This window comes from Apodemus sylvaticus, chromosome 8 (assembly GCF_947179515.1).
Source record: "Apodemus sylvaticus chromosome 8, mApoSyl1.1, whole genome shotgun sequence".
In the NCBI taxonomy this organism is placed as follows: Eukaryota; Metazoa; Chordata; class Mammalia; order Rodentia; family Muridae; genus Apodemus; species Apodemus sylvaticus.
In genome coordinates, this window is record NC_067479.1 from 53,593,161 (window position 1) to 53,610,392 (window position 17,232).

Here is a 17,232-nt window from a genome sequence, read left to right on the forward strand (position 1 = left end):
CTCCTTGGAAACTGACTTTAGTGATAATGCTTGAAAGAGATTCATGCCGTGAGCTACTTGCCATCAGCTGTTGCAATAGTGAGACTCCACACAGTTCCAATTGCTGAGCTCAGAAGCACACTGGGAGTGAGAAAATCAGAGTAGAATTTGCTGGCTATACCCATAAAAGACCACTTGGCCCTTTCCAGACAAAGTAGCTGCTTTCACAAAATGGACATTACTTGGATGGTTCTGGAAGGATAACAAGGTCATGCCAGGCCTCCGCATTATCCTCCTTGGCACACTAGTACAGGATTGTGTTAGGCCTCCCCACTATCCTCTCAACAACCCTGACTTCCCAGACATACCAAGTAGCCCAGTCAATGACTCCATAGGACTCTAACCCTGAGAATCAAGGTCAGACACACTCTCCAATATTCTTATGATGCATGTGAACATTTCTACCCTTTGCATTTTATGCCTGTAAATCAGTTTGGCAAAGACACCATGAGATGGAATTCCCTCAGCAGCTCTGTTAAAATCAGAATTAACAAGAAGAACTTAAATTTAAAACATATTGTTAAGAAACATTGCCATTTTCTATACAATAAATCAATCCTTTCTCGATGCATCTAAGGAAATGCAAACTTCAGCACATGGTGACATGCCTATACCCCACCTCAAATGAATGCTATGTTTTCATATTTAATCTGCCTGTTTTCTCATCCCCTACTAACTCAGGCACAGAAAGTAAGTGGACATATTCTATCATGCCACCATTCTATCCTGTGACTATACAATAACATGGCCATGCAAATAAGCTAGAACAGCGCCTGACTGAGGGCAGAGGGAGTAGTGGTTTGTCCCCCTAGTGAAAACATGGCATCTAAAAATTCTTATATAGAATTCTAAATATAGCCTTCAGTCTTGGGGTTCTAGGACCCTAGTTTAAGAAACATTGATTTGCAATAATCTCTTATTACTTATTTCCAGTAAATGGAAAGCTTAAAAAATGGTTGTGGGTGGAATACCTCTTAATTTGATGTTTAGGTGACATCATGTATCACACACCATCAGTAAGACCTGTCTGGGCATCCCTGACACCTGCTTTACTCCTAGAAAGACAACCCCCATCTCCCATTTCACCTGGTGTTCACTCAGATGTTCTTTGAACTAACTTCATTGAAAGCATTGTGTTGGATTTTGTCCTGTGTGATATGTGTGCACCCTGATTCCAACTTTCTGCTTCTTCTCTGGTATAGCTATTTAGAAGTGTTTCTTTGTTTATTTGCTGTTTTCTTGAATTACAGTTTTAAAATGTACAAGACTAGCTTCGAGCTCCTATCTCAACCCCCAATGTACAATTACTTGCATAGATCATGGTGTACTTTTCAAGAATCCATGTTGGCCTTCTGACTATTCGTTGCATTCACACTAGAGATACAGTCTGGAAATCAATATGCACCAAGGTGAATTGTGATTGCCAACCCCACAAGGAGGGGAGAGGAAAATAGTGCCCTCAAAAAAAATAATATTATGAACAGTGAGGAAATGTTTGTAAACATAGCTGAGCATTCTTAATCTATACCTGCTATCTCTCTAAAAACCTTCCAATATGCACTGAATAATATGTGGCAAACCTGAGTGTCACAACACATTCCAAAATTAGAGTCCTATGAGAGGAATTCTGGGTGCTTCTAAGACCACTCCAAGAAATATGTCTTGTGATCTGTTTCTTCAAAACATGAATTGTTCCTGGAATGTGCTTTCATGTCCCTCCTAGGAGTAGTGGATAACAGAGAGTTTACTTCAGATTATTCATTAAGACTGGTTATTGTTATTTGTTTACATGTCTCTATGGGAAAACATGTTTTTGTCATGTGTGTGTGGCTTGTCCTTGAGATTATATATAGCTTGAACACATGAGCACTTGTCAGAATATAAATTGTTTGATGCTCTGAATAAAGTTGTCTATCGCATGAGACTTTAGTTTGCCTCATGTTTAAGCTCTATTCTCCCAGGTCTTACAACCTCTAGAATGGTAAACACCTGGGACCTAGGTAGTAAAAACTGCTTACCTTAAAAGGCATGTTGTTCCAGCATCAGAATTTTAGCACTTGTATTATTTGTTAGACTCTGGACATTAAGATATCACTGATAACAAGGCCAAAGGTAGGCTTTATTATTGTCATTATTATTGCTGTTGTTGATGATGATATTGTTATTATTGTTGTTATTATTATTTATGGTTAAAACAGATTATTCTCTCATATAATACATTCTAACTATGGATTCTGTTCCCTCCATTTCTCCCACCACCACTTCCTTCCCTCTCCTCCCATTAGAAAAAAAGCAGGCCTCTAAGAAACAGCATTGCAAAACAAAATACAATCAGGCAAGGCAAAAGTCCTCACACCAAGGCTAAACAAGACAACCCAACAGGATGAAAAGAGTCTCAACAGCAGGTAAAGAGTCAGAGATGTGCCCACTCTTACAGTTAGCAGTCCCATAAAGATACCAAGCTAACAGCCACAACATATACATTATGTTCTGGCTACTGCAAATGTGTTCAGGTCTGGTGCTTACCGTTTCAGTCTCTGTGACCCATAAGCACCCTGCCTAGTTGATTCATTGGTCTGTATTCTCATGTTGTTTCTGTCCCCTCTGACTCCTACAATCTTTCTTCTCCTTCTTTTCCAGAATCCCTTGAGCTCCGGAGAGGGAGGGATTAAGTTAGGTTTGGTTGAGTTGTTGTCTGTGGAGGTCCTTTAGAGATCCCTAAAAACTCCAGGCTGATGCTAGGACAGAAGGTGCCTCTGAAAACTCACAGCATTGGGAGGCAGGGGCATTGCTGAGGACACTTCCACTCAACTCATTGAACTTGGAGGGGTAGAACTGGTACAGGATAAGAGCCTTCACCCCTACATTCTAGTATTTTTGGAACACAAAGATACTCTTCAGTTTTCAGAAATAAAAACCTGGACAGCAAGCCAGCCACAAAACCCTCCACCCAGAGTCTTTACAGCTTGCAAAGTATGCTGGGGCAGTGGTTGCACAGAACTTGTAGGAGTGGCCAACCAATGTCTGATTTAACTTAAGACCAACTCCAAAATGCCCTATTTGACCATAGGATAAGTCAGGATGTTCCCTTCCATTATAGCTAGGAAAATGGCTATGGGTTTCAGTGAATTCATAGTGCTATCTGACATACTGGACAGTCACATAGCCCAGAACGCTCTTTTGCTTCCTTTTGCTTATCTGTAGTAGTGGTATCCATACTCATTGGATGGTTGTAAGTGCTAAATGAATTACTGTGCTCAATTATTTCAAACTGTATATTAATTTTAAGCATCTTATTCATGTGTGTAATCATATATAGCCCTAATTATAGAAAGCAGTATTATCTCTTCATGTTTGGAGATAAGAAAAGAACTTTAGAAAGACTAGATAGCTTGCCTATACTTACTTTAGTGCTGTTTTGACCAGAACTCTCAAAATAACTCAAAACATATACAAAACATAGAGAAGGGGGAGGAGGAAGGAAAAGGGGTAAGAGGGAGAGGGGAAAGATTTGTTAGAAGGAATTCACAGACTAGCAAATCTATCTCTACAAATAAGAAAACTGAGACCCAAAAGAGCCAATGGCATGAATTCAATCCCAAGGCCACTGGGTAAAGAACTTCATTGTACTTGGGTAAGGATAGGTTTTGCTGTTGTTGTTGTTGTTGTTGTTGTTGTTGTTGCTGTTGTTGTTCTGATTAATGAGGCTAGCCTATCTTATACAGGAAAAATACCAATTAAAATGCTAATTGGGTCCCAAAACTCTTTCACAAACATGTGGAAGACTGTTTGACCAAATACCTGAGCACCTTCTGGCCCCGTCAATTGCCATGAGTGGTCAAAGTTAACAAGCGGTAAGCCTTTCGAATGTTTCTTGAATCTGTGATCTACTCAGAATTTGAAGGGGCCTAGTGATACACACAGAGCCTAATCCTTAGAAAGACAATTATTTCATCTAGTAAATAAATTTTTCTCCCTCAATCCTTTGTTCTTTACAACAAAAGAGAAATAAAATGTGCCCAAGAGTTGTTCTCATTAAATTACAGCCAGTAATAGCTGTAATTTAATGGGCTATATTAGTACTGTCATCTTATCTGTCACTCCTCCCAGTAGACTTATGTACAGATGATCTGGAGAAGCTGCTGCTTGCCTTAAAATGCCTCAAATATCCCACAACAATCCTGGTCGTCAAATGCCACATGGAATACAAGCAAAGAAGTAATTCAAGGCCCATAAAACAGCTCAGAGGGTAATGTGCTTTCCACAAAGCCTGATGAACTGAGTTCATCTCCAGGGACCAGCAAGATGAAAAGAGAAAACTGTCTATGCAGGTTTTCCTCCAGACCTCACACATATGTCATACATTATGGCACATGCTCTTGTGCACATGTCATACACACGTATACACAAACATACACACAAATGAATAAATGTAAAAAAAAATTGAAGTAGTTTGGTTCATTCTCAGAGGAAGCAAGTTTATCTCTATGTCCATATTCCAGAGTGAAAGGTCACATCTTTGTCTGCAGCATTGCCTGATAACACCAAAAACTCCTTATATTGAGTGTGTTTTAAAACTACAAATTTCAATGGTTCAGAGGTTACTGGGACCCCAGCCGGTCAGCAGCAATCTCTCATTAGCATTTACTCCTGTGGATCAATTTGTCCTTCTTGAGCTAAGCAGCATTTCACATACCCAACAGTGTCTGAAATAAATTGTTATTTCTGTGGTAAGCAAGGAAGAAATGAGGAAACTGTTGAATTTTGCAACAGAATGAGCACCAGTCAGAAGCATATCACATCCAACAGGAACTCGTGCTTACATAATACAATGTACCATCACCCTTCTTTAATCTTGAGTCTTGTGGAAAAGGAGAATGTTGTCCAATCTGTTTTTATTTAAAAATATACATTTCACAAATACAGTTGGTTAGGAATCAACTAGCATTAGTAAACACCAGCAACTTCATTTTTTAAGTGCAAAGTTTAATACATATCACCTAATTCATTCTTTAACTCATAAACTTGACCATGTGGAAATACAATTTCATGACTGCAAAGAATGTACCTAGAATGCACCTAATTTGAGATGCTTCCTCTTATTATGCAATTAATAATATCTCAACCTATTTTAGGATGTTTTTTAAAGACAAATGTATCACGGAAAGATTTACTAGAACAAAACTCATAAGAGAGAACTGAATTCAGTAAACAAATATTGACAATATACCTACAAACTAATCATTATGAAGGATCCAAACTACTACTTCAATAAGCAACTAGACTCTACCTTCAGCAGTTCCTGACTAAACAAAGGAAATATAAGGTGTACTCCATTAATCATGGAAATTCTCAAATTCATCTGGAATAACAAAAAAACCCAGGATAGCAAAAACTATTCTCCACAACAAAAGATATTCTAGGGGAATCACCATTCCTGACCTCAAGCTCTACTACAGAGCGATAGTGATAAAAACTGCTTGGTTTTGGTATGCAGACAGGTAGAAAGATCAATGGAACAGGATTGAAAAGCAGCCTCACTCAGAGCCTTGCTAAGGAAAAGATTGGTAGTGTGACAAGTGGAAGGCATACTTAGGTGAGAGGCAGTGGGTAGGCAGTTCTTCCATGACCTCCAGTCAAATCCTTCAAGGTTCCTCAGTCTAACACTGTAAGTGGAAATTCTTCATCTAAAGCAGATTTCTGGCTTTCCAAAAAAACTGGTGGGATGATAATCTGACCTGTTTACTCTAAAAAGGGAAAACTACTCAATTTGAAGCCTACATGATTGGTAGCTATAGTGACCATTTTCCTGGGAAATATGGGGAGGAATATAACATAGCATGGAATCCTTCCTGGGCAGGATTCAACTAATGGTCATATTTGCCTCAACTTAGTGACCTCTAATTGGTCATGCAACTACTTTGGTCTTCAAGGGTTTATACTTATATTCAGTCATTTTAAAATATAAAAATTTGTCCTTTTTAACAATACAGATGGACCTGAAGGATTTTCTGTCAACCAAAATGATCAAGACAGAGATATAAAGGATACTATCTTATGTTCTGAATATGAAATACCACCCCCACCCCCCCACCCCACTCCATCCTCCCCCCCACCACACACACACATACAGAGGCTCAGATGTTATATAGCTGTTATCCAGGATGGGCCAAGCTTCTAGAGATTTAGAAGAAGTGAATCACAGAGGTATGTCCTCAGTGATACAGTATCCTGGACTCTTTCTTCCATAATCTCTGATTTCTGTTCATCTTGAAGTAAACAGCTTTTCTACCACATGCTGTGGCCACCATAATGTTCTGCCCAAGCACCTTGGACAACTGATGATGGACTGAGACTTTTAGACCTTGAGCCATGACATTTTTTTTCTTCTCTGAGTTTTTGACAAGTATTTTGTCATTGCAGTATAAAAAGTGACTAAAGAGAACTGTATGATCTCACCCATTGTGGATCTAAAATAAATTTGCTTAATAGAAGTAGATGATAGAACAGCTGTTTTCAAAGACTTTGGAGGGAAAGGGGAGGAGAGGAAAGGGGAGGAGAAGAAAGGGGAGGAGGGAAAGGGAAGGGGAAGGAGAAGGGAAGGGAGAGGAGGGGAGGAGAAGACAGTAAAGGAGGGAAAGTTTCATCAGCAGGTACAAAAGTAAAAACATATTTTCACTATAATTACCAATAATGTATTCTTGAAATTGAATAGAAGAGATGGGTTTCTTTTGTCATAGATCATCTCAAATGCTTTATCAAAAATGTTAAATATACTATGAAAATTATTTAGAAAACAGTTATTTTTAAAGATACAAACACATGCCTCCTTCTTGGCTCATTAGGCTCTTTGTGGTGTGCTCATTCAGAGTCCTTAATCATTTTGTGGGTAATGAATCCTTTCAACAGACTTCTACAGCAGGATGAACTAATCAAAGTATATACATTTATTTAAATCCATGAAAAAAAGAATATTATAATTTTATTAAAATACAAATCCCAAAATGTTTGAGTGAGATGTGAAGAAATAGTAACTCCTTAAAATATATGAAAAATAAGAATTAGTGGTAGGTCTGGTAACAACATAATTTCATAATGACTTTAAATATTTCTACTAGGATATAATATTTCATATTTATTTTTGAATTTTCCAAAGTTCTTACTATTATGAGTTTCTTGTTTTATTTCATAGTGGTCAGGAAAAATATTTGATATGGTATTAATCTTAAAGTTATGACTTTTCTTATACATTGTGTATACAAGAGAAAAATTTATGTGAGGTGATAGGTATTGTCTTAGTTTGGGCTTTATTGCTCTGAAGAGGCACCATGACCAATGCAACTCTTATAAAGCAAAACATTTAAGTGGGGCTGGCTTGTAGTTTCAGAGGTTTATCGATTATCATCATGGTAAGAAACATGTCAACACTCAGACATGTTCATGGAGGAGGAACTAAGAGTTAGTTCTACATCTTGATCTGCAGGCGATAGAAGGGACACTGAGCATAGCTTGTGCATATAAAACCTCAAAGTCCACTTCTACAGTGACACACTTCCTTTAACAAGGCCTCATCTTCTAATTGTGCCACTCTTTGTGGCCAAACATTCAAACACATGAATCTATGGGGCCATACCTATTCAATCCACCAAAGATATGCTAATTACCCTGATTTGATCGTTACTTAATATATACATGTGCCAAACAATGTCACATAAGTATGTACTATTAATTAATGTCAGTTAAAAGTCTTTTTAAGGGATTCAGCCAGACCAATACTCTTCCATATCATCCCTGAGGGAAGATTTTAGCCTAAGTGATTTGGCAGAGTGGGTAGCTTTTCACAGATAAAATCAAGGGTGTGGGAAATCCTGATGGCAATCTAAGACAACCAAAACTTGTCTTCCATCCTTTATCCTAATGGCCCTCTAATACTGGAATAGGTGAAAATTCTTATCATCAGAGAGTCTAGAATCTAATTTAATTTAACATGTCAGCAAGGCAATTTCAAGATCTACTGTGCACTGGTTCTCCTAGCTTATATTGTAACATCTACTGTACCTCTATCTTGTACTCTCTTTTTGCTTATTGAGAAGAGTTCTTTCCTTCTTTCAAATGTAAATTTATTTATTTTATGTAATGCAAGCCTCTGGCTGATTCAATGTCACTTCCAAAGCAGAATTTCAAACCTATGAACTTAAGCATTGAGTTATATATTATTTCAAATTAATTGCTTTTCACTTGTAGCTCAGGCATTTAGTTATGGTGATATTTAAATTACTTATTATGTGAACTTTATTTTAAGTTAGTGTACAAGTTTCTACAGTTTGTTGGTAGACTATTCTTCAAAGACCATATTTTAAATTTTCCCAAGAAAGAAATCAAAGAAGGCCCCAGAAAATGGAAAGATCTCCCATACTCATGGATTTGGTAGGATTAACAGTAAAAATGGTCATCCTACCAAAGCAATCTACAGATTCAATGCAATCCCCATCTAAATTCCAACACAATTCTTCAAAGACATGGAAAGAGCAATATGCAACTTCACATGGAAAAACAAAAAACCCAGGATAGCTAAAACAGTTCTTAACAATAAAGGAACTTCTTGGGGAATTACAGCCCTGACCTCAAGTTATACTACAGAGCAATAGTGAAAATAACTGCATGGTATTTTCCAGAGACAGAGAGGTCAATCGATGGAATAGAATTGAAGACCCAGAAATAAAACCACACACTTACACACACTTGATCTTTGACAAAGAAGCCAAAAATATACAATGGAAAGAGAAAGCATCTTCAATAAAGGGTGCTGGTCTAACCGTCAGTCTATATGTAGAAAAAAAGAAAATAGATACATATTTGTTACCTTGCACAAAGTTCAAGTCCAATTGAATCAAGGACCTCAACATAAAACCAAATACACTGAATCTAATAGAAGAAAAAGTACCTTGAATTCATGGTCATGAGGGAGAAATTTCCTAAACAGAACTCCAATGACTCAGGCTCTAAGATAAGAATTGATAAATGGGACCTCAGAAAACTGAATAGTTTCTATAAGACAAAGGACATAGTGAGTAGGACAAATCAGCAACCTACAGATTGGTCAAAAACATTCAATAACTCCACATCTGATAGAGGGCTAATATCCAAAATATATAAAGAACCCAAGAATCTAACCACCAAAAAACCAAACAACTCAATCAAAAAATGGGGTATAGAAGTAAACAGAGAATTCACAACAGAAGAATAACCAGTGGCTGAGAAGTACTTAAAGAAATGTTCAAAGTCCTTAGTGATCAGGAAAATGCAAATCAAAACAACCCTGAGATTCCACCTTATACCAATTAGAATGGCTACAATCAAATACTCAGGTGCAGCACATGTTGTTAAGGATGTGGAAAAAGAGAAACACTCCTCCATTGTTGATGGTGATTGCAAACCACTCAGGAAATCAATCTGGTGGTTCCTCAGAAAATTGGAAATAGATCTACTTGAAGGCCCAGCTATACCACTTTTGGGCATATACCCAAAGTCATGCCCCACCATACCACAGGGACAGAGAGATCTCAAATAAATAACTCACTGATACACTTAAATATATTAAAGCACCAGCATAAATCCAAAACCCAAAGCAACACATGGCAAGAAATAATAAAACTCAGATAGAAATTAATGATATTGAGAGTAAAAAACCAAAATAAAACAAAACAAATGTATTAACCTCGACTTGGGTTTTTAAAAGAAATAAGATTGGAAAAGCCATGTACAATATGAGAGCACTTTCTTCATAATCTGGAATGAACTAAGGTTTCTCTCTCTCTCTCTTCACTCTCACTTGATATATTGTTTGAACTCTTAAGGAGAAAATTAATAAGAGAAAAAATAAAAGGAACACAAAAAAGAAAGTCAACTTTTTCCTAATCACAATGATCTATACTTAAATCCTAAAGACTTCAATAGATAACTCTTACAACCAAGAAATATATAAATCAAAGTTGAGGATACAAACCAAAATACAGATATCAGAAGGTTTTTTTTTAATGTAATAGTGATAACTTGCCATGAAACAAATCAAGAAAAATTGCCTTGAAGATAACTTAATAAATAAAATGCTGAGGATAAACCTAATAAAGTAGGGCAGGTCCTTCCACAGGAAAAAAAATAAAGAAACAAAGGACAATAAAGGAAGGAAGGAAGGAAGGAAGGAAGGAAGGAAGGAAGGAAGGAAGGAAGGAAGAAAAGAAAGAAAGACAGAAACAAAGAAAGAAAGAAAGGAAGGAAGGAAGGAAGGAAGGAAGAAAGAAAGAAAGAAAGAAAGAAAGAAAGAAAGAAAGAAAGAAAGAAAGAAAGAAAGAAAGAAAGAAAGAAAGAAAGAGTAGAGGGCAGTAGAAGATGGACAGATCTTCCATTGCCACGGAATAAGAAAATTAATATTATGGAAATGGATATATTGATGAATGAGCTACAGGTTCAGTGCAATCCCAATCACACTCACAATGACAGTCTTCATATACTAGAAAGTGTAAAGTCATTAGGAAGCACCAAAGACCCTGAATGGCAAAGGCAATCCTTCACAGAAAGAACAGTGCTAGTGTATCATTATACATTATATTATGGATCATGGTAACCAAGGCAACACGACCCTGACACAAAAACAGAGAGATGGGAATAGAACCCAGACGACTGCATCCACTAAATCTCGAAGGAAGTCATCAAAGACATGTTTTGGTAAATGATGGCCACTCTAGGAAATGTTGCTGGGCAAACTTAATGACATTAAAAATCTAGATTCATATGTCTCACGCTGTGCAAAGGGGACCAACAGCCTCAGTGTAACACTTGAAGCTTTGAATGTGCTAAAGAAAACATAGGAAAAATGTACCCATGCAGGTGGGTATGAAGCTAGGGCTCTGTTTCTCTGGCAACAACCAGAGCAGGATCTTTCCTGAATCTGTTGCCTGCCCGTAGATCCCATTACCCCAACTGGGCCACCTTGTCTGGCATCTAGGAGAGACTGTACCTAGTCCTGCTGTGACTTGAATGAACAAGATTGGGGTGGGTGGAAAGAGAGGTTGGAATGTTGGGGACAGTGATACCCAGAGGGGTGCTGCCCCTTCTCAGAGATCTTTCCCTCACACAGATACTCCCCCATTCCCTCAGAAGGGGACAGGGAATGAGGGAGGATCTGTGTAGGGGATACTAGAAAGAAAGGAGGGGGTGATACTGGGATTTACAGTGAATAAATACAGAAAACATAATGCATGTATACAATGAAATATTTCACTCAGCTGTAAAGTAAAATGAAATCATGAAATTTGTAAGAAAATGGATGGGCCTGGAAATCACCATGTTAAATAAAATAGGTTGGAACTTAGGATTTAAAATTAAATATGTGTGTTTGGGTGCATGCTCGCACTGGAAAGGTAAACCTGAGGGGAAGGAAGACATCATATAGAAGAAGGGATAAAGAGGGTACTGGGGTATACATGAGCCCAAAGCACAAGTGTGCATCCAGGAACTATCTGGAGGGAGGGAGGAAACCAACCAGAGGTGGACAGGCAGCTTGGAGGAAGACCTTGGGCAGGGGGAACAGATTAGAACAAAGTATAAGGAAATGTATGTGAAAATTCCATACAGAAACCCATTGTTGTGTATGATAGCTCCAAGAATGAATAATGGAAGAGACTGTGTGCATAACTTATGGCACCCAATGTTTCAACTCAAATTTAACATCCACCATCATCAGCTGATCAAGCTTATTGGTAACCCAGGTCCTATTCTGTGTACTTAAGCATGCACAATTACCGAAATGTGTTGTTATATCTATTTTAGTTTTACTTACTTTTGATATGACACCATGGGAACATAGATTCATATCATATTTTATGAAAAGGAATCTAAGACTGGTACCTATTTTAATATTCAAGCTATCCCACCTTGTCCAGTTGGAGCCCCTGCAGGCTACAACTGTGTCTTTTTAACATGTTCCCAATGTGTGACTGTGTTAGGAAGAGGGATGGTAACTGTTTCTTATTTTTGTGAGCAGCAAGATAGTACAGCTCCTATTATATCTGTCCTTCCCCAGGCCCGGATTTTCAGATCCCACTTCTAAGGTAACTAAGTTAAATGTCAGGGAGTGCAGCAAGATAACCTGTATTTTAAAATGAAATCTCCCAAGTGGTTCCAGTATTCAGGTAGATATACAAAGCACAGAGCTATTTGATAAGAATGTTTAGAAAAGGTCTCAGCATGCTAACGATCAGGTTTCATGACCCTATCATGGATAATTGATTCCTTCAGGGCCCAGTTTTACAATTTCAGAGGAATAGTGTGACAACCAATTATCCTACAGAAATGTCACACTGCTCACTGGCCAGATTGTGACAGAGTGCCTTTTTCCTTTAGCAACTTCCTTCTGGATGGTTTTAATTCTGTCTTAAGAACACAACTTATATTTAGACACCTATTATCCCTTTTCTCTGTTGAATCCCCTCTGATTTATCATTCCATAGCAGAAGAGACTTAACACGAGAGTGTGTCATAAATTATCAGATCATGCAAGGGGAAGCAATTGTAGGTCACTGGTTTATCTATGTAGTCAACAAATAGTTACTGAACACCCACTATGTACAAGGACCCACTATGTACTTGGGTTAAGGAATACAGAATGTACAAAGCACCCCTGCCCCTACCACCTTAGAGTTCCTAGTTAGCATTTTAAGGCAACATTAAGTCCCAGCACTTGGCAAATGGCAGCAGGAGATCAGCCTGGTCTATATAGTTCCAGTTGAGTCAGTGTCACAATGAAACCCTGTCTCAAAAGAACAACAGACAAACAAATACACACACACATATTTTCTCTCTCCTTGCTCCCTCCCATATATATTACTAGAATGTATACAATGTATATGTATATATACATAATGCACACATACATTACTAGAATATATAATGTATATGTACACATATATACAATACATATATATTACTAGAATATATAATGTACATATATACATAAAGCATATGTGCATATATATGTATGTATGTGTGTATGTATGTGTATATATATATATATATATATGCTGTAAATAGTACCTGCTTCCCAGAGGTTTTGGGAGTTGTGATCTGGACCCTTGGAGCCTTGGGAGGTTGCCACTGCAGCAACTCCAACAACCCAAACAAGACACAGGTTCTTTAAGTTCTTCTCCAAGTATTGGATCAGAACAAATTTCAGCAATTAGAAGAATGATAATCTTATGAGGTCATTTGAATATTCATATTACCAGAGACACTCTATTATGTACAGTTAACCCCCAGTTCCAGGCATTGATTATGGAAGCTAGTGCCAAGGTGAGATGAAAGGGCTTTGTGGTATCTGATTGACTGGTGTCCCCATAATGATGAAGTCATACCCAGTATCTCAGAGGACTGACTACATATTCACCGGTGTAGCAGATGCCAGAAAATGGGCTGACCTCCTGTTTGACAGAGCTGATAGTGGTGTTCAAAGGACACACCATGCATATGAACATAACTGTCTCATACCCCGCAGCCCAAAATATGCTGCTCAGTGCAGATTGTGACAATGTGATGCTTGTCTGGAGCATAGGCGGCTGCATAGCTTGTGCCCTGACCTCATCTATTATGTCAGCTGGAGTCATAACAGCCGTTGCTAATGCTCAGTTTGCAAAAGATAAGAGCATATACATATTGCCTGGTTGCAGAACAAGGGAAGGTTTATGAGGGGGCCCGACCCATATAGACCATCTTGCCAGTGGATGGCAAGGTATTCACCACCAGTTTCAGTCTCATAAGCAATTGGCAAGTGGCACTCTGGGACCCAGAAAAAAATGAGGAGGCCAAGGGGTTGCAGGAGCTAGAGTCAATCAATGGAGTTCACTGCTGTTCTATGACCCAGACACCAGTGTGGTCAGTCTGTCACAGGATGATTTCAGCATCTGAAATCACAGATGTGCCACGCTATATTCACTTCCTGAAACACACTGACCAGCAGAGGGGTTTGAGTGGCATCTAAGAAGGGCTTAGAGGTCAGCAAGGGAGAGATTGCCCATTGCTACAAACTGCCTGAGAACAAGTGCGAACCACAATCCTGACTGGGCCAAGAGAGCCCATCTTCTTCCAGGATGTTCTGTATCCTGACACTGCTGGGCTTGAGTTGGCATTTGAGGCAGAGGATTGGATGAGCAGGCTGGATGCTTATCCCACCCTTATATCACTAAGGGAAGCTTATGTGCCCAGTAAACAATGGGATCAGAAGGCCCATGGGCATAGTGTGCTATCCCACAGCTGGTCTGCCATCTCTAGCCACCCAGGAAGCTCTAACGCTACTGCCATCACTGATGTTCCCAGTGGCATTTTCTGTGGGACCCCCGAAGCTGGGAGGCTGGAAGAAGGGCTACAGGAGCTAGGAGAGCTTAGGGTGCTGTTGGTGGAAGGAACTTCCTGAGCTTATCAGCTGCCTGGGTGAGCAGCTGGGCTGTACGGAGATCACAATACATGGAATTACCAGGACATGCTCTGGTTACCACATCCTTCTCTTCCACCCCCTTTCCAACTACCTTTGGCTACCCGGATATATGGGGCAGTTTGCAGCTCAGTAACTTTGGGGCAGGTCATGGCCAGCTTGAATCTTTCCTCAGCTTGGGGCCCTAGGTTACATGTACCACTTGGCTTTTGAAAAGTGTTGTACCAAGGCAAACTTCCAAGTACTCTAAAGAACCATCTCTTCAACCTGTTCAGGCCACTGTGTCTTCCCCCAGCAAGCAGCAGAGATGGGTCTTATATTCTCATTTCAAAATGAAAGCAAAACAACAGACAAAGAAGATGAGAATTCAAAGAGAATCTCTTCTGAGTAAAAGATCATTGAACTAGGAGAAGAATTACTGGGCATGCCATGAGTCCACAAAGGAGATAGTCCCAGCAGTGTAACAGCCTGTGCAAAGGTCCTGTGGTAGATAGAACCGTTCATTATCACACTGTGATATGACCACCTTCGGTCAAAGCAGAGTGAAACATGATGGAGAGAAAGTAAGCAGAGATAAATGCCTATTAAATGTGCTACAGATTTTTTAATCTTTCAAGCAGTGTAAACGCATTGGGTGACTGTCATCCAGAATGGCATGATCTGATCTTGGTTTGGGAAAGTTTACTTTCCAAAGGTTGTGTTAAAGAACAGAGTGAAGGTAGCCACAGATGTTAAGACTTGAATGATAGCTGGAGTGTCCCAGTGGCTGGCAGGCAGAGAAGATACAGAGGCAAGGAATCTGAACTGTTTGGCAGATTAGTTACTGGAGCAAGGAAGAGACAGGTGAGCAGATCAGTTCTTGAATCTAGTCACAGGAAAAACAATAGTGGAACTGACACTGGTGTGAACATGCTCTGAGATAAAGATTTGAGGCAGATTCCATGCTCACTCTTAGCTTGTGGGATCCAGGGACATGACATCTGAGGAAGGGGCTTCAGTCGTTTAGAGTTCAGGAAGAAATATAAGATAGAAGTATTTGGTAAAGTTTGAATTACTTTTGTATGTTTAATGAGATCACATTTGAGGATAAAACAATCTATTAAGATAATACAGAGGAAAACAAAAAAGATCAAATACCGAGTCTCGAGAAACTCCAGCATTTACAGGACAGACCTGGCAGGAAGAACAGTCCTGGGTTACAAGTCCATTGAGAGTCCTATGAGATGGAAGGCCTGGGTAGCACTGACCAGTGTTGCTGAGGGGTGGTGACATTGAGCAGTCATTAAGATAAATTTACATGGAAGTCCTTGCTGAGTTTGTCAAAAGATATGAGTTAGTGTGATGGGGGTAAAGGTAGACTTGAGGAAGAATGAGAGAGATTAAGACAAGATGCATTAAAATCCCATATTAAATCTTTCCTCTTTATACTCAATAGATGGCGGCCACTTGCACAGTCAGTTGTGGAAAATGGCGTTTGCTTCCTCTGTGCAGTAAGCTTGCAGGCTGCCCTCAGGGATCTGTGCCATGTCAACAGGTCACCTTGAGGACATCGCCTGTCAGGAAGGTAGAGGTGCTTGATCTGGCTGCTTTCTAAAGTCTTGTTGCTTGGGAATAGTAGCTCCCTGAGCTGCAGATGGTGCAATGAAAGATCTCTTCAAATCAGCATTGAAGGGAAAGCCTCCAATATCTTCAGATCTTACTAGTTTTAATCATTTTCCCAGTCATGGAAACATGCAGCACTCTTTGCTTTGGTGTAAAGGCATGGAAACTCCCCATGGCTTCGCGGCACAGTTCTGGCTCAAGTGGAGAGCTGCTGGAGACAAAAGACAATCTACTAAAATCTAAGTATTAGGGTGAGAATATAGGTCAGGGGTAAAGTGCTTGCCTAACGTGGGAGTCCCTGGGCTTCACCCAAGCGTTGCCTGGACACTTGATAAAGATAGTGGGGGGACATTTTTAATCCCTGTGATGGAGTAAAATTAACAGAGCTGCTCAGAAGGAAGGAGGGTAATATAAAACTAATAGATGACTAAGCATTTTAGCTGTTGTCAAATACAGCAGAGATCCAGGAAACCGGAGTTCTTTGCACTAGAAGGCATGGAGGTAGTTCAGGGTGCCAATAAACAGCTTTCTAATCAGGTGAGACGTACATCTCTGTAGGATCCTAAAGGGTTGTTATTTAGCAAAGGTTGAATCTTGAGATATTTATTGCACTCCAGTCACACAGTTAAAAGTCTTTCTTTATTGTAAATGGTACAAGTTTGTTGTTCGCATAGCAAACCAAAGAATAATTTGTGGGTCATCTTTTGATGAATAATAGCGGTCCCTAGGATGGATGAAAGAAATGTTCTCTCACAAAGCAGCACAGCTTTGCCTGCTGGTTGCTGGAGGACATCCACAGGACTGATGTGCTCTTAATCAGAGTGCATTGGGTCTATCAACCTCCAAAAGGAAGGTCTAGTTCTCTATTTTACCGACTTGCATACTTCGCCATAAAGTAAGATCAGATCAGCTGTTCAAAGCCCCAGAGCATTGCAGTGGCTAAGGATGAAGTTGTTCTGACCCCTTCTTAGTATACCCCCACTTTTATCAGTGAGCCCCGCCTTTCAGATAGTGCCACTGCTCATACCCAGGTCTTCTGTTTCTCAGAATCCTTTGAAGGTCTTATTTGAGTCTCCTGTCAGTGACCTGTACTGTGGGATACAGAAGAA

At 39.4% G+C, this 17,232-nt stretch overlaps 1 pseudogene; it reads left to right on the forward strand.

Moving 5' to 3' along the window:
* Positions 1 to 6,203: 6,203 nt before the first annotated feature.
* Positions 6,204 to 15,129, forward strand: LOC127690680 (coronin-1B-like; annotated as a pseudogene).
* The last annotated feature ends 2,103 nt before the right edge of the window (positions 15,130 to 17,232 follow it).